The following is a 23827-nucleotide window of genomic DNA, read 5'->3' on the forward strand; positions in this document are numbered from 1 at the left end:
ATTTGTTAATTAATGATACTACTAATATTTATTATTATTTTGGCTGTATGTGCAGAATGTATTACATTTGATTTGATTTGATTAAAAAAAGTATTTTACTATCTTTTTCAGGCTGATAAAAATAATGTTTGATTTCAAAATAACTGAAAGTGAGTTAGTGCCAGAGGTACTATGTGGAAATGTCACTGCAACAATCCTCATGGAAGAGAAGTAAAAATTAAATGCCTTTCAAACACTAAGATCCAAGACTCACAGTTGCTTAGTTTAAATGCTGCACCTCTTTAAGTCCACTAGGAAGTATTTATGGGATAGAGGCTGAAAGGTAGTCAAACTAAGCACTGACAGAGTAAAGTAAATGAAAATAATTAAAGGCAGCAGTATAGTGTATAGCACAATTTATAGAAAGTCAGGATAAAAATAGGTATGGATCACTATATATACTAAATTACCTACATTGGTGACTATTTAATATCTTCTGTCTGTCATGTATTTGCCTTATTTACTGTGAAAGCTAGAAGGAAAAGTGATCATAAAATATTTAAGAGTCAATGTAAATGGAAAAAATGTTTTCCCAAGGTAATGGACTCCTCCAGCTATTAGGCAATGAAGCAAAGTAGAAACATTTATTTTCCAGGCAGAAAGCAGTGCTTCTGAGATAAATTTCTATGATAATGAACATAAGGCAGACATTGACTATAATGAATCCAGAGGTATTTGGTTTTACCCAGAGAGCTCTGAAAGAGCAGGGATGTGTTCTGCAGTGGCTGTGGTGCCTAAGCCCCATTTCCCACACCAGCCCTGCTGGGCTCTGTGTGCTCAGTTCCATCTCCAGCAGTGTGTTGGCTCCTGGAGACTGGTGCTGGCTGGGAACAGATGTTTCCTTTCTCAAAGTGATGTTTGTAGCATGAGGGGCAGGCTCTGAAAGACTGCTTTTACTTCACAAATGTCCTTTATTTGCTTCTTTGAATGAAAACCTTTGCAATGGAAGAAACTCTTACTCTCTTTCCCAATGATTTTTGTAGGTGACATTGCTTTCCCCCCCAGTTATTTTTTTATGCAACTGCTGCCCACCTGGCCATTTACTTCAGAACAGTATTTCCCCTCAACCTTCCAAACACCCCTTCAGGCAGGCTTTTAATCCCCCTTCCTTGTGCATCTCCTGTGCTTAACTCTGGGCACAATCAGCACTTTGTTTTCCTGCTGACTTCCCACAGTTTAATTCTCAATTTCTCACTGTCTCAAATTTAATGTATATTTGATGGTACAGAGCATTTGAAAAAATCCCTGTCTTCCCTACCTTTCTTAGCACTTCCTCTTTCTTTACTATTTGTTCAACATTTTAACATTACTTTTATGAATTATCATATTTAAATATTATTTTTTGCTAGGTTTTAATTTTTTTAAACATCTGAACACATATTTCTTCATCAAGTTAAAAAATATTTGCTTTTGCCTTAGTAGTAATTCCTTTCTAATCCTTCAGGCAAACAGTCACTAGCCTGAAAATGTAAATTGGTATATGTGTTTCTGATTTTTAAAATAAATATTTCAGTGGGATATTGTCACTAGAATGCATTAGAAGTCAAATAAATTAGGAAATGCAACCTGGTGATACTTTTAAAAAAGTCAGAATTAAATAAAAGTTTTTGTCACTCTGAGCACTAGCTCAGATCGGGCTAGGCAGATCAGGCTCAGCTTCCCAAAACTTCCCCTTGTGATTTGAAGTATATGTACCTGAGTCTTGGACTGTTTGATCTTAAAATGTCACTGAGGCTATTTGTGCCGGGTCATATCACTTCAAACAAAGTATTTATACTCTTCTCCCTCCTTTCCTCTTATCTGATAGGTGGATAGCTCTGCTACTGCCTAATGTAAATCCATTAAACACCACTTTTTCTTTTATCTTAAATCACTGCTTTCCTAAATTGATATTATTATCTACTTCAAAAAATGGATATTGTGGATACAAATATATAATAATAGTAGTTATAAACACTTCTAGACTTCCCCAAAATGGTGTTAACACTTTGCATTTTCATTTCCATTACTCTGTTTTATAGGCATGATTAATAAATACAGAAATACCTGGAGACTCTCCCTATGACTGTTCCACTTCTGTGTTTGATAACTATCACTCAAGTTATGTTAAAACATTTCATAACAGTAATAGGACTCAGGCAAGGCAACTTAGCTTAGGCAACTTAGCATAGGCAGCTTTAGGAGTCAGCTTTTCAGTATTTCATAGTCAGGTTTGTTTGATTCAATCTTCCTGGCAATGTGAAGATTTATGAGCATTCACGTGGCAGATGCAGGTACCTGAGCTGGCTCTGCCTTCCCCTGGGTCAGATCTTGGAACACTGGGTGGCAGGGATGTAGAAAGAGCTGGGGTAGCTGCATGCAGGTCAGCTGGTGACTTGAAGTGTGTTGTCGCTGGAGTGAGGTGAGTCTATGCTCTTTGCAGGTACTGGATGAGAAATCAATTCAGCACTGCTGGTCATAGCATGGGTTTGCCACCTCAGGTCTCAGTGAGTTTGGGGAGACAGTGCAGCTTGGTGAATTGCATTTGGAGCAGGGGGTTAAATCAACAATATCGTCACCCAGCTGAAGACAATAAAAACAGTGCAGGAAGGTGAATGTTCTGTGAAACTTCTGCAGTCTGATATAAGGCATGTTGCAATGGTAAAGTGCATTGCTAGGCTTTCCTCAAAAAGTAGGAATTTACATGTGATTGTATAATTTGGACCTTTAATTTAAATTTGAACCTGTGTTTTGCATACTTTCCCATCATTTACAACCCATCCTTTTTAAACACAGTAATGTGTCCTTAGCCCTAGATGAAAACTAAGTTTCTTGACTGGCTGAAAAGTAGAAGTATAATAAACCAAATAATTTCTTAGATTGTGATTAATATCTGTACAACAGAGAACTCTGTGAGCTGAAGATCATCACACAAGTAAGTAAAAAGAGAAAGTCTCCATATGCATGCTATCTTCATTTAAGAAAAGGAAATCTAAACTACACTAGAGGTCACTGCAGGTGAACCTTAGAAATTCTGAATCTCTGAATTCATTTACAGGAAGCTCAGGAAAACTAATGTATACTGCTGTAGTCACCCTTACCTGTTATTTCAAATTTTCCCCCAATTTAGGTAGGGGAAAAAACAAAAAAAGGAAAAGTCAGCTCAGCTCTTGCAGACGTATTACTATCTGACAATATTTCAAAAGCTGTGCAGGTTGGTAATATCTACATGAGAGAGAACAAAATTTAAAACCAGTCATTGTAGTCCCAGGCTAGAACTTCCTCTCCTGAGAGACACAAAGGATAGCCAGCAAAGGACCTCCAGATAACTGAATAAACACTGCTCTGCAATTCCTTATGACTATAGGTCTTTTGTTTTGTATTACTGTGGTCATGCTTATTATTTCCATGGTGCCCAGGAGGCCTAAGCAAGGGAGAAAATCCTATTCTGCACTTCTAAATAGCTACTTGGAAAGACAACTCCAGTTCCAGAGAACTTCCTGAGAAGAGATTGCATGTACAAGATGAGTAAGGTTGTTTTCAATAGTGACAGGTAAGCATACTCAAACCTCACAAATACACCATTATTCAACTAAAAAAAGATGTTTTCCAGGTAAATTAAAAAAAAAAGTATATTCATATCAATATAGGAAGCCATAAGTGTCTATCTCCTGCTTCTGAAAATTCAACTCTATGTACATGGAAGTGGAAAACAACAGCTGGGAGGGAGGGAATTTGGAGTACAAAAGAACACCAGACCCAGCTGTAGATTTGCATTCTTTGACATCTGGTGCTGAGTAGACACTGGGGAGTTCTGTGACAACATGAGATTTTTTGCATCTGTCAGCTAAATCTAGCAATTCTCTTTGGGGCAATTGCATGGATGAAGTTGACCTCAGAGAGATGTTTTAAGCCAGACAAAATAAAAGAACAGAACTATATCTGATTAGGACCCTCAATTCACAGAGCTGGAAGGTTGCATGAATTGGAATCACACATCTGTTCTGCAAGAATTTGCAACACAGCTTCCAGAAAGTACCAACATGTTTGATTTCTGGAGTGCTGTGACTTGGGGCCACTAAAGCCTTTTGGTGCATAATGGAAGGGGTCGAGTGTGTGTGTGTTTGTGTGTGTGCACATGTATGTGGGTAATTCAATTAAAGGACAAAGACCTATACAGTACTTTCAACACTTCTCTGAACATTATTGGAAAATCATACTAAATCTAGATACTTGAGGAAAAGAAGGGTTGTGACCATATGAAGCAATCCCCTGATCTGAAGTAATCCTGCCCTTACCTTTGTACTTTTACCTCATTCCAGTACAGCTGACCCTTTTTTTTTTGAGATGGGAAAAAATCTTGTGCCTTATGCCAAACCAGTTTGTGGTTTACATGCAAACAAAAGAGCCAGAGTTGGAGCACCAAAGACATTTCACGTCATTACACATCATAAATCCTCATGTGCTCTCTTATCATTGACATTATATAGTGTTTGACACTACACATTGTAAAACATCACTGCCAAATGAATCAGATCACAAATTCAGGGAATCTTACTTGAATCTGTGCTTCACAGTAATTGCCATTCTTAAGAAGGGTGCTACTTAATTTAACAGGATTCTTCTTTGTATGCCATCAGGATAAACACACACCTCATATGAAAGCATTTAACCTCCCTTCCTCACAGCTCTGGATAAGCAGGGGTGGGTGTAGACAGGGCAGATAGTGGTGCTGTGAAGTCTGTGGCTGTGACCTTTCCACCTCAGACATCTGAGAGCAGACACTGCAGCAGCACTAATGAAAGTGCCCTTTCTCCATGAACTCATGCTTCACAGTCCCTGCCATGGTATATTGCATAATCTGGGGTGATGTAAAAACGATCCCCAGTGTAGAAGATGAAATAAGTCTCCTTCCTTCCTTCCCTCCTTCCTTCCTTAGATAGGCTGCTTGAATTGCTTTTGTTTTGGGATGACCCTTGTTCTAAGTGATTTCTGCACCGAAAGGAAAGCAAAGAGCTTTTTACAGCTGCTGCTGGTAAATCATGTGTAGGGACTCTTCAGATATAAATCAACAGGACCATTTCTATGCTGTTGTCTAGTCCCCATTATCTGCACACACTAATCAAATTTAAGCCATTTTCAGATACAGTGGTTGAACAAGTTACTGTTTTAGAATGTTGTTCTTTTAATGACAATTGCCATTGTGTTATTGATATGAATATATGAAGAAATACTCTGAACTGCTTTGGCTCCCAGTTGTCTCTTTGCAAAGTAATCTTTGTGCTACACATGGGGTGGGAAATGTTTCTGTAATACAGCCCCTGACTCCTTTAATTACGGCTTATTACCCTGTGAATGAGAAAAAGCAACTAAAGCTCTTAAATACCATATTAATGACAGCTATAAATGTAGATATTACCTTAGCAGTGCTGTAATGGAGTCCAGTAGGCTGAATAAAAGTCCACAATTTTCTAAAAATATACTGCTGTAACTATGAAACAGACACAGGTGGGAGCTTACCAGGAGAAAATAGGCTTGCTTGACAACTTGTGGCTGACAAATGTTAAAACCCAAATTCTGAGAAATTCTCAGCTGGTTATAAATCAGGCATGAGACAAACTTTGCTCCCTTGAGACAGTTGCTAAGTTTTTGCTCTGGATATAGATACAGTTCCTTAAAAACAGAATGTATTTACAGCCTGTAAGATACCTGCTATTTTTAATGATGATTCTCAACAAGCTAACAAATATTTTTTGTTTATATTAAAAAGTGTTGGTATGTCTGTGTGGTTTTTTGTGTGTCCATGTGGATGTAACCCTTGCACATACTATGCAACCTGTGAGGGACACAGCGTTCAAGTCATGCAATCAATTAAGTCCAGGCCACCCTAAGGCACAAGTCCCAGGGTGTGCACACATCAACCTTTCTAAAACAGGATCACTAGTTTACAACACTGACACGCCTAAGCAAGGGACTGACATTAACCTCGTGGCAGATTGAAATCATTCCAGGCAGTCTGTTTTGAGTTTCCAAATGTGCCGTACTGTTCTAATGAGTTAATTCATTTGGTATCCATTTCCTCCTGTCAGCTGCTTTTGGAAAATAAATTGTGCATTGTTATCTTAGCCTTGTCTATCCTATTAATGGTTTAGGAAATGCAGCTGAAGATTATCTGGAGTTTTCTGTGGCAGAGGTTGACCTGTGACAATGTAATGATCAATCACATCTTGAAGGAGTCAGAAACTGCAAAATCATTATTCATTTTGTTTTCTGTCTGCAGTGCAGTTTAAAAAAAAAATGTTTTCCACCATTTGTGCAGAGGGGTAAAAACAAAACTGTTGTCCACAATTTCTGAAGAACATCCATTTCAGTGTTTAAATGTCGTCCACCCAATGAGGATGGATATAGCAATATACTACATATTCCACATTTCCCAGCAGTACATTAGAATTCTTCTCTGCTGCCTTCTTGTTTGGTGTGAGTGATTATATTGCCAATACCTGGATGGTTTCTGGTATTTTGTGGTGCTGTGTTAGGCTGGGAGTGAGTGGGGATGGATGAAGTGCTCTCAACCCCACAGCATCTGACAGCAGCAGACTCACAAAAGAGTGTTGTCCAGAACAATCCTGGTGTTCCTCAAATGCTCATCTCCTTCAGCTCCCTGGCCAGCCTTCACCTGTCAAATCCTGTCCCCTGCCTCCCAACAGACAGTACTTGTGTCCTTTAATTCACTTTGGTGAGAGGCACTGCTTTTAACTTGTCCTGCCTGAGTTTAGAAAACAAAGCCATCCAGGTGTCTCTGACTCCTGCTGAAGAGCTGGAAAAACACCCTCAAGAGACAATTCCTTTCTATTAATCTATTAGTTGGCAACAGTACCCTTCCCTGCCCTTTCCAGTCCTGTCAACACTTCCTAAAGCTCACCATTTTTCTTCACACATCTTCCTCAGTTTCCTAGCAAGCATTTCAAATCTGCTATCTGATCATTCCAGCAATTAATTTTCAGAAATGCCTAGGTGTCTTTGCTCCCTGGTGTCCTGGCTGTGTTGCCCATGTCAGCTTTTTGCACTGTGCTGTGTGCTAACCCCACTGTGGCACACAGCACAGTGTTACTTGTGCCCACACTCTCCCTTCTCTCCAACCACAATTAGATCATCTCAAAATATCTGTACTGCTCAGAGGCTCTAGATCTGATGTGAGGGTTCATAGATTAATTTAGCACAACTAGTTTATCTTGGGATTTAAACAAGCTACTATTTTAACAGCCCTGAATCTTTTTGGCTGTCCCTGTGCTGAAGTCCTATGCTTCCCATAGGATCTCTGGGAATAAAAAGTATATAAAAAGAAAAAGAAGCACAAAACTCTTAGCCTTTCAGCTCTTCATTTCCCTGTGACTTTCAGACAGTTCTGACTTGCACACTGGAGAGACTCTGAGTTATTTTTTTATGAGAAACAGATTGAATGCACAGGTTTTCATTGATCTCAGTGCAAGTGAAGTTCACCTCTCTGAAGAATCCCCAAAGAGCCTAACATATGGTGCCAGGAATAGTCAGGACCTTGTACTTTAGTCTGTTTTCTCCTGCACTTCCTCTCTTCTCAGCATGTGGTGGAAGACCTCTTTATTTTTCCTCATTATGCTTTTCATTGCTGCAAATGGCTTTGACCATTTTAGCCTTACTTTAACTTCAGCCACTGAAGTGGAGCCCTGAGTTGCCCTTTAATCCTGAACTGAGGGCTGAGTGGGAACAGAAGCTGCTTACACAGTAGTGAGGAAATCCATTCTCTGAGAAGGAATCCTCTACAGCCTCACGTGGCATCAGCTGAGCACAATCCTCACCAACACTGATGAGGTGCACAAATCTGAGCTGGGCCAAACAACTTGCACCCTGTGCACATCTGAATTTCCCTTTTCTCAAGTGTTCCACAGTGAGCATAAAAAACTCCTCCCCTGGAGCTGCTAATGACTCTTGGATGGCCTTGTGCACCTTGTGTGGCCTGCATGTGCCTGGTTTTTTACGAGTGTCTGTGGATAGCTCATACTTCCCCTGGTGTTGAAGAGCTGCTGCTGCACGATACTCCAGGGAGAAATGGACCACAGTTTGATGTTCATAAAGAGGTTCTCAAATCCAAAATCTGTGAAAGAAAATGCTGTCAGTGTTTCTATTTCATTTTTATCTTTATTTAAAAAAAATATAACAATAATAAAAAATATCCTGTGTTCTCTGTAACAAAAATTGGTGAAGTCTCAGTGGAGTCTGGGGAATTCCATCAAAGATACCAGCAGAGAATTTGGCCCGTGAAGGGAAAAGAAGTCTCAGTAATGTTATACTCTCAACATGAATATGTATTTTTCTTATTGCCAGTACCAAAAGATAATTTTCACTGTTCAGCACTCTGACTGGAGTTTCTACTACCAAGAATATAGCATTTAAATAGAAAAATAAAGAGTATACTATGATAATTTACAATAAAGGTATTATTTTAGCCTTAATTTTCAAGTGAAAAATTACCAAACTAAATTTCAGATAGTGTTTTATTATGTGCAAACCACTGTTGATATTATAACTTCTATTTTAGGTTGATAGCAAAGAAAAGAACAATGTGACCCATTTAAAAACTGGCTCACAGAAAAATATCAGCAAACCATTTATAATTTCTATTTAATTTTGGTGATAAGCACCTTTTGATGGAAACATTTCTTTGTTACAAAACTAACAGTATCATAGGCCATAACACATTCTTTGCAGCGGTACTGAGAAATGGACTTTCTGTTTGTTGCCAATTGTTTGGAAAAGAAGCAAAAAAAAAAGGAAAATTCTCACCTTTGAATTCTTCAGCAGATGGAGACTGATTTTGAAATCTCTGATTAAGAGGTAAATCACACTGACATAGCTGGATTGCTGCAATGGCTGATACAGCTAGACAAAAAATCCAAGTGGGATCTAGAGTGTGTTGAAGGACAATAATGTAAGAATAATATTACAAAATTAATAATAATAATAATAAATATAATAATTTTTTCTGATACAGGTGGCTGAGGAGGTGAAGATAAGATGCTCTGCAGGATCTGATTTTCAGAAACAAAGATGATACTGGTTGGAAAACACAGAATCATTGAATCACTAGGTTGGAAGATACTTTCAAGATTGAGTCCAGCCCATGCCCTAACACGTCAACTGAAGCATGGTACCAAGTGCCACATCCAGTCTTTTTTCAAACACATCCAGGGATGGTGACTCCACCACCTCCCCTGGCAGACCATTCTTTCTGTAAAAAACATTTTCCCAACATCTCTTGGCACAGCTTAAAGCTGTGTCCTCTGTTCTGTCGATTGCTGCCTGGCAAAAGAGACCAACCCCCACCTGACTACAGCCACCTTTTAGGAAGTTGTAGAGAGTGATAAGGTCACCCCTGAGTCTCCTTTTCTCCAGGCTAAACACCCCCAGCTCCCTCAGCCATTCCTCACAGGGTTTGTGTTCCAGCCCCTCACCAGCCTTGTTGCCTCCTCTGGATGCGCTCGAGCGTCTCAATGCCCTTCCTGAACTGAGGGGCCAGAACTGGACACAGCACTCAGGGTGTGACCTCACCAGTGCTGAGTACAGGGCAAGAATGATCTCCCTGCTCCTGCTGGCCACACTGTTCCTGATACAGGCCAGGATGCCCTCTTGGCCAGCAGGGCTCACTGCTGGCTCATGTTCAGTCAGCTGCTGACCAGTGCCCCCAGGTCTCTTTCCCCTGGGCACTGCCCAGCCACACCATCCCCAGCCTGTAGCACTTCAGGGGGTTATTGTGGCCAAAGTGCAGGACTCAGCACTTGGCCTTGTTAAACTTCCTCCCATTGGACTCATTCCAGGTTTCTCTGCAGAGCCCTCCTCCATTCCAACAGAACAACACACGCTCATAGCTTAAAATTTACTAATGAAAGACTCAATTCCCTCATCCATGTTGTCAATAAAAATATTGAACAGGACTGGTGCCAGCACAGACCCATGAGTGTGAATGCCAGGAGCTGATGGAACTCAGGATCCTGAGAGAAGACAGCAACTTAACAACCCTGGACATCAGAAAAGCAAACAACGGGACCTCCTTGGAAGAATTCTTTGTGACACTCTCTTGCAGAAGAGAGGAGGAGTTCAGGAGGGCTGACTGATTTTCAAGGATCACCTCTTCCAGACTCAAGAGTTGTCAGTCTGCATCTGCAGGAAGTAAAACAAAGCTGGAGGAAGCCTGCATGGATAAGCAGTAAGCTCAAAGGTAAAAAAGAAATATTCAGTAGGTGGAAGTAGAGTTAGGTGATACAGGAGGAATATAGACACTGACCAAGCAGGCAGGGATCAGGTTAGTAAAATCAAAGTCCACTTGGAGTTGAATCTAGCTAGAGACATGAAGGGCAAAAAGGGAGGTTTCTACAGGTATATCAGCAGTAAAAGGGAGACTGGGTGAAATGTTGGCCAACTGCTGAACAGGGCAGGTGACCTGGTGACAGAAGGCACAGAATAGACCAGTGTACTCAGTGCTCTTTTCTTATTGGTCTCTACTGTCAAAACCAACCTTCAGGAATCTCAGGGATCTCCATGTGTCCCTAAGAGACATGGAAACATCTGGAATAAGCAAGAATTGCCATTGCTGGAGAAGGATCAGGTTAGGGAACACTTACACAGCCAGAATGAACACAAGTCAATCTGATCAGATGCAACCACAAGTGCTGAGAGAGCTAATGTCACTGCAAGACCTTTCTTGAAATGTCATCAGGGAAGGGTCCTGAGGACTGGAAGAAAGCCAAGTCACTCTTTTCTTTAAGAAGAAACTACAGATTGGTTGGAGCAGTGTATATTGTCATCTTGAGTTTAGAAAGGTTTTTGACACTGGCAGCTGTGACATCCTTCCTGGTAAATCAGTGATGTACCAACTAGATAGCAGGACTGAGTTGGACTGTAAATTGCCTGAACTACTGGGCTGAAAGGACTGTGATCAGCTACACAAAGTTCACCTGGAGGCCACTCACCAGAGGTGTACACTGGAGATTGATACTGGGGCCAAAAGTGTTCAACATCTTCATAAGATAGCTGGATAGTGGGACAGAGTTCTTCCTCAGCAAGTTTACAGATGGTAGAAAACTGGAACAAGTAACTGCTAAACAAAATGTTTGTGACATGAGAAAGGCCTTTTGAAGGTCAAAAAAGGGAAATGCCAAGTTAAAGGAACCCACAGAACTGCAAGTACCCATAAAAGCTGTGGGGTCAACCAGCTGAAAAGCAGCTTTAATACAAAGGGCCTTCTGAGCTTCCTTAGGAAGAGAGTTGCCAGCAGGTCAAGGGGGTAATCCTGCTCCTCTGCTCAGTGCTGCTCCACACCTGGAGTTCTGGGTCCTGTTCTGGGTTGTCCAAGACAAGAGAGATGTTGAGCTACTGGACAGAGTCCAGTGCAGGGCCAAAAAATGGCTAAGGAACTGGAGTGTGTCCCCTAACAGGAAAGGCTGAGATAGTGAGGTAATTGGGGTGATTGAGCCATGAGATAAGAAAGCTCAGGGGGATCTCATCAGTGTGAATAAATACCTGGAGGAGGTGATTGAAAAGGATTGAGTCAGGATCTTTTCAGTGGTGCCTAATGACAGGATGAGTCAATGAAGCAAACAAAACACAGGAAATTCCACTTAAACTTAAGAAAAACAATAATTTCTGTGAAAGTGGTTAAACACTGGCACAGGTTTCCTGGAGACGTTGTGGATTCTGCATCCTTGGAGATATTCAAAACTCAATGAGACGTAATCTTGAAAATCTGCTTTAAGCTGACCCTGCTTTGAGCAGGGGGTTTTAGCTAGCTGGTACTTTCCAGCCTCAGCCCTTCTGTGAAATTATGGCTTATACAATAAACCAAAAATTGTTGGCTCTGTAGGAAGCCCCATGTCCCAGTCTGGATGCACAGCTCCTGTGCTGTTAAGAAGTCCTGTTAGAAAGAATTCATGTATAAATCTGCAGGTGTAAGTGCGTGTGAGATCCTGACATGCAGGGAGACAGCAGGGACCTTTTGGCACCTGATTCTGGGGTAACTGGGGGATGCTTTGGTGCTCCTCACCAGCTGTCTCCAGGCTTTGCTGGCATTGAGGCACCAGGGAAGCCCTTCTCTCAAGGAGAAGCTGCAGCTGATTTTTCCAGCCTACTTTCTAGACCTTTTGTGCTGATCTCACAAAGCACGAAGGGAATAAAGCAGGCTTGGGAATATGTGTGAAAAAATATCTCCCCCAGCCTTTTATATACTGAAGAGAAGGAGTATGTAACAGCATGACTTTTGTACCAGTTCCACAGAGATAAAACCACTTTGGAAAGCAGATTTCTCATTGTTTAGGAAAACTAATTTTCTCCCCAGGTTTGAATTAGACAAAGTAATTTTATTTTCTCTCCAAGTTCCTATTAATGTTATGACTATTACCAGCAATGAATTGTTTTGAACATCAAGCATAAGAAGAAAGCTATAGTATTTTTTTCACATCATCCTTTATCTAGTAAATTTTGGTCTAGACCACTTACTCTGTTTATGATTAATGCATTCATGAGTCTTATTTTCAGTAGCTATGAAGAAAATACATTTGAAAGCAAATTGAGGTAGGTGATCTCTTCTGTAGTATATTTTCAATGTACGAGAGATTGTAAGGACCAGAAAAACATTCTGTGCTCTGCAATACAATTTGACAACTAAAAAACCCAAAACAACTCAATAAAAAAGAAAGTAAGATAAAACAAGATAACAGAACATATGGGAGAGTGAAAGATAGAGCCATGCTATTAGTGTCCAGTTAGCTAATTTTATTGGGATTTCCAGCATATGAAAGATGAATATGATAACTGGTGGGAGTATGAAGATGTTGTGATATTAATAAGAAAGTAATTCTATAAGAAATTGTCTTGTGATTTATATCTAATAATATTACTGAAATGAGGCTAATGAAGGCAATCAATCCTATATAATACATTTTTGTAAATCTGTTTCTCATAGCATTTCTGATAGAAAGAGGATAGATTTGCTTCTCCCAGCAATCCCTGCTGACATGAGAACTCCCACTGAAATCAATTGACAGGGGAGTAAATAAACCTCTGTGGATGCACTTCTGCTCTGCCTTGCTTCTGTAGTTCCTCTCTCATGACAATGTCCTTAGAGTCACATTTTCTGTAAGAAAACTGTTCCAGTGCATCTGGAGCACAGTCTCAGCTCTTACTGCTCTACTAAGGAACTCTGCCTGCTATGAAAGGTGCCTCTGCTCTTTCTGACTTGGGTACAGATCACAGAGTTCTTTGCTGTGCTATACCAGTCTCTCCGGACTTTTGGGTATTTATGCAATTAGCTGGCCTACACTGCACCCCATGCTGCCTGGTTTTACTGATAGTACACTAAAGGAAGGCAAACTTCATTGTATTTCCCCAGTCTTTAGGAACACTGCAGATTGCAGTGCATGTTTTCCCACCCTGGCCTCCCTTTCTCTAAGCAACTGAAATCAGTTAGATTTAGCAGATCCCTGAAGGCATACAGACACTTATTTTCCTCTTTGTTCCCTTCCTTGTTTCATTATCCATTTTCCTTGGAAAGGAATTTATAATGTGATTTATAATATGTATCTTTATAGCATTTGGAAGAACACCTATTTCTTCAGAGAAATGTCATGGGATATATTTAAAACACAGAAATTTTAGAAATCTGGCACTACTTGTCTTTGCTTGAAGTACAGACTCATAGTTGTCCTTATGAAGGGATATCTACAATGAAATTACTAATCTTGTGAATAATTTAGTGGATGTTAAAGTATGACCTCTGTTCTAGGTAGACTGTGAAGAGAAGCTCCCAAATGCATTTATTTCCTCATGCCCAACACCTTCCTCTTCAGGATCCTGGAAATGGACATTTTAGCAGAGGTTTCTGTCTCTGTCACCATGCTTATTTAAGTCAATGGCAATCACCTTTTTGATGTCAGTGAGGCAGGACAAAATCTTGTGTAAACAGCAGTGCTCACATCTTTCCTCATCGCAAGAACCTTGCTGACATCTGACTTCACACCTTATATATCCTCCTCATTCAAATACTTAAGTAAGCACAGATATGTGACAGCAAGGAGCTATAATGATGAAGAAAAGGATGTGAATAGAAGGTTGGATTAAAGTTAGTGCTATAGACAAGATCATAACATCTATTTTTCTGTGCAATTTTTCTCTATATCTCAGTCCAGGCAGCTGTTGAGGCAAGCAGCGTGAAGCACAGGAGATTAGGGGCAAAAATATATTTGAACTATAAGATGCTTGGAAAAACTTCAGTCTTATCTGAGCTTGGTGAGAAGAACCTGAGAAATTACATGGACTGGAAAACACCAGTGACACAGCAAACAAAGGAATGGCTACTGGTTTCAAAAGAAAAGCAGTTGATTATATTTTTTTCAGAAAAGGAAAGATTTTAGTCCTGACTGTTTTTTTGGGTTTGAGGTTACTTTGAAAACCACTTAGCACAGAGAAGATTAGATCCTGGCACTGTTGTGCTGTCATCACTGTAAATTCATTAATGTTTCACTGAACTGTTTTCTAATGCCATTGGACTGCCCCATGTCACATGTGGTGTGTCTATGAATGCTCTCTTTGTCTCCCTGCGTAGCAAGAAAGGTGAAAGGCATTGGAATTGAACTCATTCTTCAAGCTGAGAATCTTTGCAATCATAAATAAAGTCAGTCCCTTCAGCTTAACATTCATTGCCTCCTTTCTCATTTAAAAACAGATGTCAGCACAAGGAGAAGGCAGGTGCAGAGTGCCTCTTTCAGCTGCTTTTGAAGGAAAGCAGGAAGTGAATAAGTCACAGGGAGCAGTGCTGTTTGGATCTTTAGAAAGCACTTATATCTTCTAGATATGTTCCTACTAATGAGGGTGTGAGATGCCAGCTCTTTGGAAGTTAGAGCATGCACTCTCATCAACTCTGATGGATGCAGTGTGTATGGGAATATAATTTAAACATGAGGATATGAGGAATGATTTATTAAGTTACCACAGAAAGTACTTAAGAAAAAAAAGTCTAATATTAGAAAAAATGTCTGGCATAGTTGAATGCTGTATAAACTACAACATTTGTTATAAACTAGAAACTCCAAATGGATGCTCTCCATACACTGCAGCACTGTCTGAAAATGCATACAAATACTCTGAATAGCTGTAAAATATTTATTAACTAAAAAGAAGCCAGACTCCTGAACCTAATGAAGGCCACAAACTGATTTTTGTCAATTGTATTATTGCTGTTAAAGCCAGCAGCAATCTTTTCTGAGAGCATACTATGTTTGGGTGTGTGGTAAGAATCTGACTACTGCCATTTTTCCCTTAGGCAATCCAACTTCCACACAAAATAGTGTCCTTTTTTAATGAGGGCAAGATCAGACACAATATGAGCCATGGTCTCTACAAGATGCCAGAGGTGAGGTGAGAAGAAAAGAATAAACAACACTATAGCTCCTCTCTCTTTCCACATCTATCAGATTTGATGTGGGTGGAAACACACTATTCTTTGTAAAGAGCTGGCACAATTTGCCCTCATTAGCAAAGCATGCCCACTTTTTTTTTTGCCATTCTTGCTTGTACCTCATTTGAAACACCACACTGCAGGGATTTTACAGTGTCTGGGATTTTAACTATGAAAGGAGAAGTTTACAAGAAAAATGCCTGCAGCTTCCTGGGCTTGATGCACTGCATTGTCTGGCATGGATTTCACTTTCCCTGTGACACTGAAAAAGCACTGCCACAGAGCAACTTGCTTTGATGCCCTATGCTAGCAAAGAAGTTCTGTGATAAACAAGCTTTTAATCCTGTATTTCCACACTTTTACTAAGCAAATCACAACTTGACAAAGCTGTGTGTCAATGACTGTGCCAAAAGCTCAGCCCTGAACAGAGATGGTTAAAGAGGGTAGGAGAAAAAGTGCTCACAGGAAGCACAGAGAGGAATTGTACTTTAGAAGCTTTGTCAGTGCTTTGATTTAGTGCCATCAGTCCTACTGCAGCAGGCCTTCTACTAAGTGCTAGTGTAGACAGTCCAGGAAAACTCCCAAGAAGCTATAAATGATGCTTATGACCTGAAAAGTATCTTCTGCCTCCCTGAATTCTAAGGAGCGATCTGCCAAAGCAAAAAACGTGCTGGGACTCACGAGGAGCCTGCCCTTTCATATGATAAGGTCTCTATTCAAAGAGCTGTAGTGTAATCAAAGTACATAAGCAGCCAAATCTCAGCATCAGATTCTCAGGAAAAAGCCTTGCTGGTCCCTTCCATATGATGCCAGTCCACATGTGTCACAGAGGTGAAAAGCCATCTTCTGCATTAAGGGAATACCCAGCACTAAAATGAATGCTAACATACCCAAGACAGAGTTTTTCAGTGCTAAAGTTATTAGTTTGGGAAGCAGCACAGGAATGTAAGTAGCAAAGGACCTTTTCTGCTTACCTGAAAGTTGTCTTGTTGCCTGAAATCTTCACAATATCCTGAAATATTGCACTGTCTCCCAGTGCTACTCCTCTGTTCCTTTTTCAGATGAAGAGAGGCTGAGCTTATCTGCTCTGCTGATGCAGATACAATAAAGCACACTGTGCCACGAACTAACTCCCTTCCTGTGGAACAAACATTAGGAAGCAGCTGAAGAGATATTCAAGACTCCCATGTTTCAATGTAAACCAGAAAATGCCTGTTTTCGATTCTTAAACAGGAGGGTGCAGACTATGTAATACAAAGTATAATCGCAAGAATAAAAAGTCTGATATCAAATTCTTCTTTTTAGTGAAGAAATCTCTGATGCTTTCTCTCCCTGCCCTTTTTATACAGAACTGAAGTACACAGATGCACTGTAGGACATTGATAAAGTATCAAAGCCACTGTATGGCTCTAAATTACTGCACAGAAATCTGGAGCATTTTGGAAAATATTTCATATTCAGTGTGGGAAATAAAAAAATATTTTTACTTTTAATGGTAGCGGTTTGAAGCTGTTCAGTGGCTTGGAAATTACCAGTTCCTTTTAATTTCTGAATATGAACATTTCTATGTCTGTGAAAGATCTCAATTTTTTGAGGCTGTGGTTCTTTTTACCACACATCTAATCTGAGCCAAGTACTACATTATTTTGGATATTATCACCCTGGAAGAATATTAATTCAGGAAATCAGTGTTCAATGTTTCTATACAAAACATTTAAATTAAAACAAAATCAGTTGCTTTTTCCTAGTTAGCTACATGACATGTGATTAATCATTGGTAAAATATAAATCTGAATGGAAATATCTCCTCTTCCAGGGTTCCAGATAATCAGTTTTGATTGCCAGACTGAGGATGTGAGCTAAGAGCCTCTCCAGCAGCATTACAGTGACACACTGCCTGTCATTCACTGCCTGTCCTCCTTTTAAGTGCTTGCTCCTTCATAATTATTATCTGCAGTTGGCCACTGGACTTTGAAACTGCAAACTGCTTTCCATATCTTTTGTTTCCTGCTGTATATACATTGAAATCACACGGTTTGTTATCTGTCACTAAGATTACAAGCAGCATGACCTAAAAGGAAAAAGATAGAAAAATGTCAATGAAATAGGGAGCTCTTTACTCTCTATAAAATCTCTGTAACCAAAAATAGAGCAATAGTACTTGGAATCTGGTGCTGATTCACTGGTGAATAGAAAAAGGATGAGTAGAAATAAGTACAAAAAGACTAAACAAATATTGCTGTGTAGTAGAAATGTCAGGCTATAAAAATATTGATGTGCACTTCAGGAAAAATCGATAACCAGGTTTCATGCAAATTTGTAACAAAATCTTAACTACATTAATCAGAGAAGAAACTCAAAGTCATTACTGGCTGACACTGTGCATTTTTGATGGTGATAAAGAGATAAAATATTCATAAATATTTCAGGGATTTTATTTTTGGGGAGGAGTCTGACCTGCTTTCATCATGTGTGGTTGAAGAATTTTGCATTTATTAATAGCTAAATGGTACTGTGCAACAACATAAGGTTAAAATATGATTTAAATGTATGTACCTGGATAGGTACTTACCAGGTTCTTGCAGAACCCTGGATTTTTACAAGAGCTGGCTGCACAGATCCTCAGTCTGTTCTGTAAATTTTTAGCAAATACAGGAACATGTTATAAGACATAAATAATGTTAGCATTATGTAACTATTAAAGGAAAAAAAAGAGAGCAATGAGATAATTTAGGTAATTACTCTGTTTTAAAAAAGTAGCAGGAAAACACAAGAAATATGGGACTACTGTCATAAAAACTTTATGTAGAGAAATAATGCTATTGACAGTAGTTTTACTAGAAGTGTGCCTTGTCAAAGAAACCTATAAGGAGATTACAGATTTGTTGAGGCATATGATTTGTAAAAATAAATTATTAAAAAGGAACACTAGGGCTCATTCAAATGAATAGCATTTTAGGTCAGCATAATGCAAAGTTATAATGCACTCTGTCCACATTCTGTAGCCTGGCTCCTGGATACCCTGACTCACAAAGAGGATTTAATGTTTATACTAAATTGCAGCAAACAAGAGAGCCAATATTTGATTCAATAGAAAAAGAAAAAAAAAAGAAGCCTAATGTGAATCCTAAATGTGCAGATAAAAAAGAAATAAGTGTGCACCTAGAGGTGAAACAAGAGCTACACAGGAGAATTCCAGTGTCCGTATTTTTAATGTGAAAAATGGGAAAATGTGCAGAAAAAAGTTAAACCCAAGATATCTTGGTCTTAACTCTCTAGTAAGTGTTAATAAGATCCTTTAGACCTCACAGAGGTGGCCAGACTGACACAGGTGAGTACATTAGAGAGAAAACACAAAGCAGTAAAGTCTCTCCTGTCAAGGCAAACATGCATAACATGAACTGAAAGTTAAAGCCAGAAAAATTCAAATTAGAATTGATTACCCACTAGTTAACACTGAAAGAGATTTACCACTGGAATGAGCTCTCAAAGTAATGAGTTCTTCATGTCTTGACGTCTTCAGGTCAGGCATTTCTGAAAAATGTGCTGTGGCTAAACACAAGTTATTATTTATTGATTAGCCAAATAATTAACTTAATACATGAGCAATTGTGTGAAAGGCAATAGCTTGTGATATAGAAAGACAGATTGCACTCTGAATGTATGATTTCATAGCTTTTCCTGAACAGGGCACATGAGCACTTTACCAGCTATGGATGTTGGCACATTGGTAAGTGAAACTTAATAGAATGAATGATGAACTGACACTCTTTTCACCATCATTTTACAGACTCAAAAATGTTGTTATCTCCTTGCCACTTCATGCTAATCAGTGCTTCCTCTTTCTCACAAGCTTCCCAGCTGAAAAGCCAACACCTGTAAGCCAACACCTGCTTGTGCTCTTCTAGTGAAAAAATGATCAGGCCCATTATTTAGTTCATCCTCTCCTTTTATTTTAAACTGTAGAAGGTATTAGATCTTTCCCTGATTCAGTGCTTCCCTTTGAAACATTTAATTTGCAAGTGGTGGATTTAACATCTATCAGTTCCACTGACAAAGAGCCACTCCTTTTCAATAGCTATTAGATGAAATTCATAATCCTTCAAGAATCTCATATAACATTAAAGATCTGAAATTATTACAGCTAGGTAAATACATATTTATCATCTCCTTACTGCAGATTTTCCCCCTGAGCTTCCCATCTTCTTCTTTTAATTTGCATCTGGGTGTATCATTAGTTTTTCTTCCTTCCTAAAGAAATAAAGAAATAGGAGTTTTGCCATGTCAGGGCCCTTGATTATCTGCATTCAATTATTTGCATTTTGTGTTTCAGAGACATCTTATTTCATCCTTTAACTGCCTTTTCCTTTTAGCCCGGTAGCAGGAAAAAAATCTCACTTCCCTTCTAGTCTTCTGTTGTCTTCAGGAATTCACTTTACTTTTGTGCTTACATTACTTCATCAGCAATTCCTCTTGTCTCTACCATTTTTGGTAATTCTTGACACATTTTTCCCCAGGACTCCATCCTTTTAGGGGAAGGAAAAGCTGCAGGAGACTACAAAGATTACTCTCTAAATTTTTAGTGTGCCCAAACACACTGTAGTTTATTATTTTTCTTCTGTTTCCTTTTGATGATAGTTTTTTCAGTCCTTAAAAATGGCTTCCTATTACTTGTGTTTTCTTTAAAAAACTTGACATTATCCCCCTGTAGCTTTAGTGTCCTCAAGCTGCATGTCTAAATTCTCATGGGCAGCTATAATAGTCCTGTTTTACACTTTTGAACACCGAGAGAATACACACACCAATTATGCCCATAGTTTGTGACTTGCTCCCATTTTCCCCTCATCTCTTGTGCATGTAAAAGGTTTATAAGTGTACTGTAGGAAAACATCTGTACACACTTGCAGATCAATATGTTGATCTTTAAATTCCCCACCCAAACCACGCAAAGTGTATTTCGGGCCAGCCTGCTGTCCTATTAGCTGCCAAAACCAGGAAGCACAAATTTACACTTACAGACCATAAAAACACACAAGGCCATGGAAACCACCCTTTGATGTAGATGTAAGGGGAAATTGGGATTCAGCTGAGATATTTTTGCAATGTTTGCAGGATGACATTTGCCAATGTAAACCTGAATTGCAAAGATACAGTGTCTTTCACTGTGAATGGTTTATTTTTGCTATAAATGGCCCCTGTTTTGGAAATGGTCTCCCTTTACCATTTCATCTTGGACTGTTTGAAATACCCAACCAAATTTTCCATTCTGTAACACATTACTGCAGATTAAGAAAATAAAAATAGGCAAATAATATTATTCCAGAAATACTGGAATATTATTCCTAATAATTAACTAGTTCCTTTTAAAACATGCAGAGATATTTTCAATATTGGTATACATAAACTTGTGCTTTAAAAAAAAAGAAACTCTGTGCTTACACTTCTAAACTTGGAATAGAATCAATCTTATTTGAGACCATTATCTGGCAAGAAATAAAGATAGAAACAAGACCACGTGGGAGATGTTTGCTGGTCAACCTCATAGTCAACACAGGAAGAAAAATAGGAAGTCCTATTTATTGGAAAAACTAGATGCTCCAGGTCCCTTCAGCTGTCTGTCTCGTTGTATGGACATTGCCTTTTCTTTCAGGACACCTTGGCAAGAACAGAGTGCAAAAGCATAAATAGACTCTAAATTACCTCAAATGGAATGCTCTAATATTCCATCGAACAATTCCCTCCTTATCAAAATATTAAACCTTGCATGCCCTCAACTACTCTATTGGCAGCAATGTAATAAAGAAAAAAGTGGATAATACAGGAAATATGATCATCTCAGATTCTGAATTTCTCATCCCTTGCACCAAGAAAATGACTGTCAACTCTGTGGCTGCAAAGAATCATACAGGTAGGAATGTATAGTCTAAAATAACTTGTATGTAATTCTGCTTTTCTTTTTCCCCATAGATTTCTTAGTAATCTGCTCTGGAATCTCAATTTTCAGAGTGGTGAAAGCAGTAAGTAAAGCTGTGGACATGTAACCTCTTAAAAATGTTGCTAGTCATTAATGACAATTGTCACATACAAATATTTCAGCATTCAGATGGAGAATATTGGTTCAGGCCCAGTTTTCCCGGTATATACTTTTCAAGGTGTTTGGGGAAGATATATTATCTTCTGAATAAAAAAATCATGTAGAACAAAAAAGTATATCTAGACATAGAAAACAGAGCTTGGGATCTCACCAGGATTAAGTATTATATTAATCATGTTTTAAAATGCCATTTCTTGTTTGACAAAAGGAATGTCAGAGATTACACTGCTTCTGAGCTACTGTTGTGTGAGTTCAAAGAGGAACTATTAAGCCCTGGATCTGTGCCTGAGCTTTTTATTCCTGGTACTATCAAAGGGTGTTATCATTAATCCCAGTTAAACAAGAAGTCAGCATGTTCCACGGAATCAAAGGGTGAACCTGGATTCAGGAGAGAGATGTCCTGCTCCTGCTTCTGTTGATGAGGTGTTATGTCACTTATGAAGGTTGTGTTGGCTGAGCTCCTCCTACTTTTTGCTCAGCAATTTAATATTAGCTTGGGGGCCATAACAATACCTATCTATAGATTTTTTCAGTGTGTTGAGCCAATATAGCAAACATCATAGGCAATGCATTTTTACAGACTAAAGACTGCATTTATATGTATTACAGTTATATATTAAACATATTTTTATTGCAAATTCAACTATTGGGAGCTTCTACACCAAACAATTTTACGTTTGCCTACATAGGTTGGACTCGATGATCTTAGGGGTCTCTTCCAACCTCATTATTCTGTGATTCTGTGATCATTAAAGGAGATCAAATCCCACTTTCTTGAACAGATCTTAGATCATGACACCATCTCCATCTGATTGTCTCAGCTCTTTTACTTGAATCTGGGTCATAAATGAACGAGTTGGTTTGTGCAGAGATTGGTAAGGTCAATATCTGCATTTGTGATTGGAATTTAACGTGAGGACTCAGTCCCATGCTCCATTTCCTTGTGGAGAAGTGAACTCCTTTGTTGCTTGCATACTTCACCGTTAAAGAAGTCCCAGGAATCTTCAGTGGAATCTAATCTGTTGATTAGATCATGCTGTGCCTAGCAGATACTGAGGAAGAAACAGGATATTTGCACAAAAACTACTCAGCAGACATATGGAATAAAGAAATTTCAATTATTCAATAAGGATTTACCTGCTATGCCAAATTTTGCTGAGGGATATGGAAAGGATTGAAAGGTTAAAAGGAAGGGCAACAAATATATGGCAAAGCTATGAAAAGAATTTATTGCAAGACAGGAACTCACAGGTCTGATAAAGTTGCCCCTCATAAGCATGAAATTGTAGAACAGACATCCCACAGGAAGGTTACTGCAGGAAAGGACTTAATAGAGAGCATGAATGAATGAAATCCCATATTTCAAGGACTAAGAGAATGAACCCAGCCTCCTAGGACTGTTTGGTACATTTCCAAAACATAATACTCCTTTTCAAGAAGAAAAATTTCCACTCAGATGGACCAGAACTGATGATGATTTAGGGTAATGTTTGTTTTTTTCCCCATGTGGTTGAACAATGATTCAAAGGAATCTACATTAATAGAAGCAGCTGGTGTGTGTTTTGGAAGTGAGTAGATGATAAAACTTAACAACTTAATAAAGCCAGTTGGCTATGGGAGATGAGTATGCATATACAATATGATACCTCACGCAACTAAAATGCATGTTAAAAATATCGATGATTTCTGTTTGTACTGATGTCAGGTGCTCAATAAAAATGTCTGTTTGGATTTTTTTTTCCTCACTAAACTGCACCATGCTGTAATTTGGGCAGTATGATATTGCAGAAGGAAATACGTGTTTCTTCTCTGCTCTTGAAAAACCCAACCTGGTAAAGCCTACTTCTTTTGCCCTATTTTCTTTTCACATTGCATGCAGCTCATGAACCAGTACTGTCTTGCGTCATTAAGGAAGTTTCATCTCAGTCCTTCTTTTTTCATCTCACACTCACACTGATGATGATTTCTGCTCCCCTGTCAGTGCTGCACAGGAATCACAGGTACTGCTGCTGAGTTGGGGATCACTGAAGCACAATGAGCTCCTGAGATCAAAATGACCCTGAGATCAAACCTTCTGGATCAATAGCACAGGATCAAGATGCTATCATCTTGGGATACCAGAATTTGGGGAGGTCTGGTCACTGTCTTTAAGTGGACTAGGGAGGTAAGGAAAGGACACGTCTTACCATTATAGCAATGCTATTTGACTGCCTCTGTTACCTTTTCTTACTGCT

General features: G+C 39.1%; 1 long non-coding RNA gene across 1 annotated transcript; it reads right to left on the reverse strand.

The window, feature by feature from the left end:
* Window positions 1–1627: 1627 nt before the first annotated feature.
* On the reverse strand, window positions 1628–16600 carry LOC130250087 (uncharacterized). Its single transcript, XR_008839900.1, has 3 exons — window positions 16474–16600; window positions 8839–8958; window positions 1628–8149 (listed from the first exon to the last, which is right to left on the reverse strand). It is a non-coding gene; the product is annotated as an uncharacterized LOC130250087 (long non-coding RNA).
* Between the last annotated feature and the right edge of the window lie 7227 nt (window positions 16601–23827).

This window comes from Oenanthe melanoleuca, chromosome 2 (assembly GCF_029582105.1).
Source record: "Oenanthe melanoleuca isolate GR-GAL-2019-014 chromosome 2, OMel1.0, whole genome shotgun sequence".
In the NCBI taxonomy this organism is placed as follows: domain Eukaryota; kingdom Metazoa; phylum Chordata; class Aves; order Passeriformes; family Muscicapidae; genus Oenanthe; species Oenanthe melanoleuca.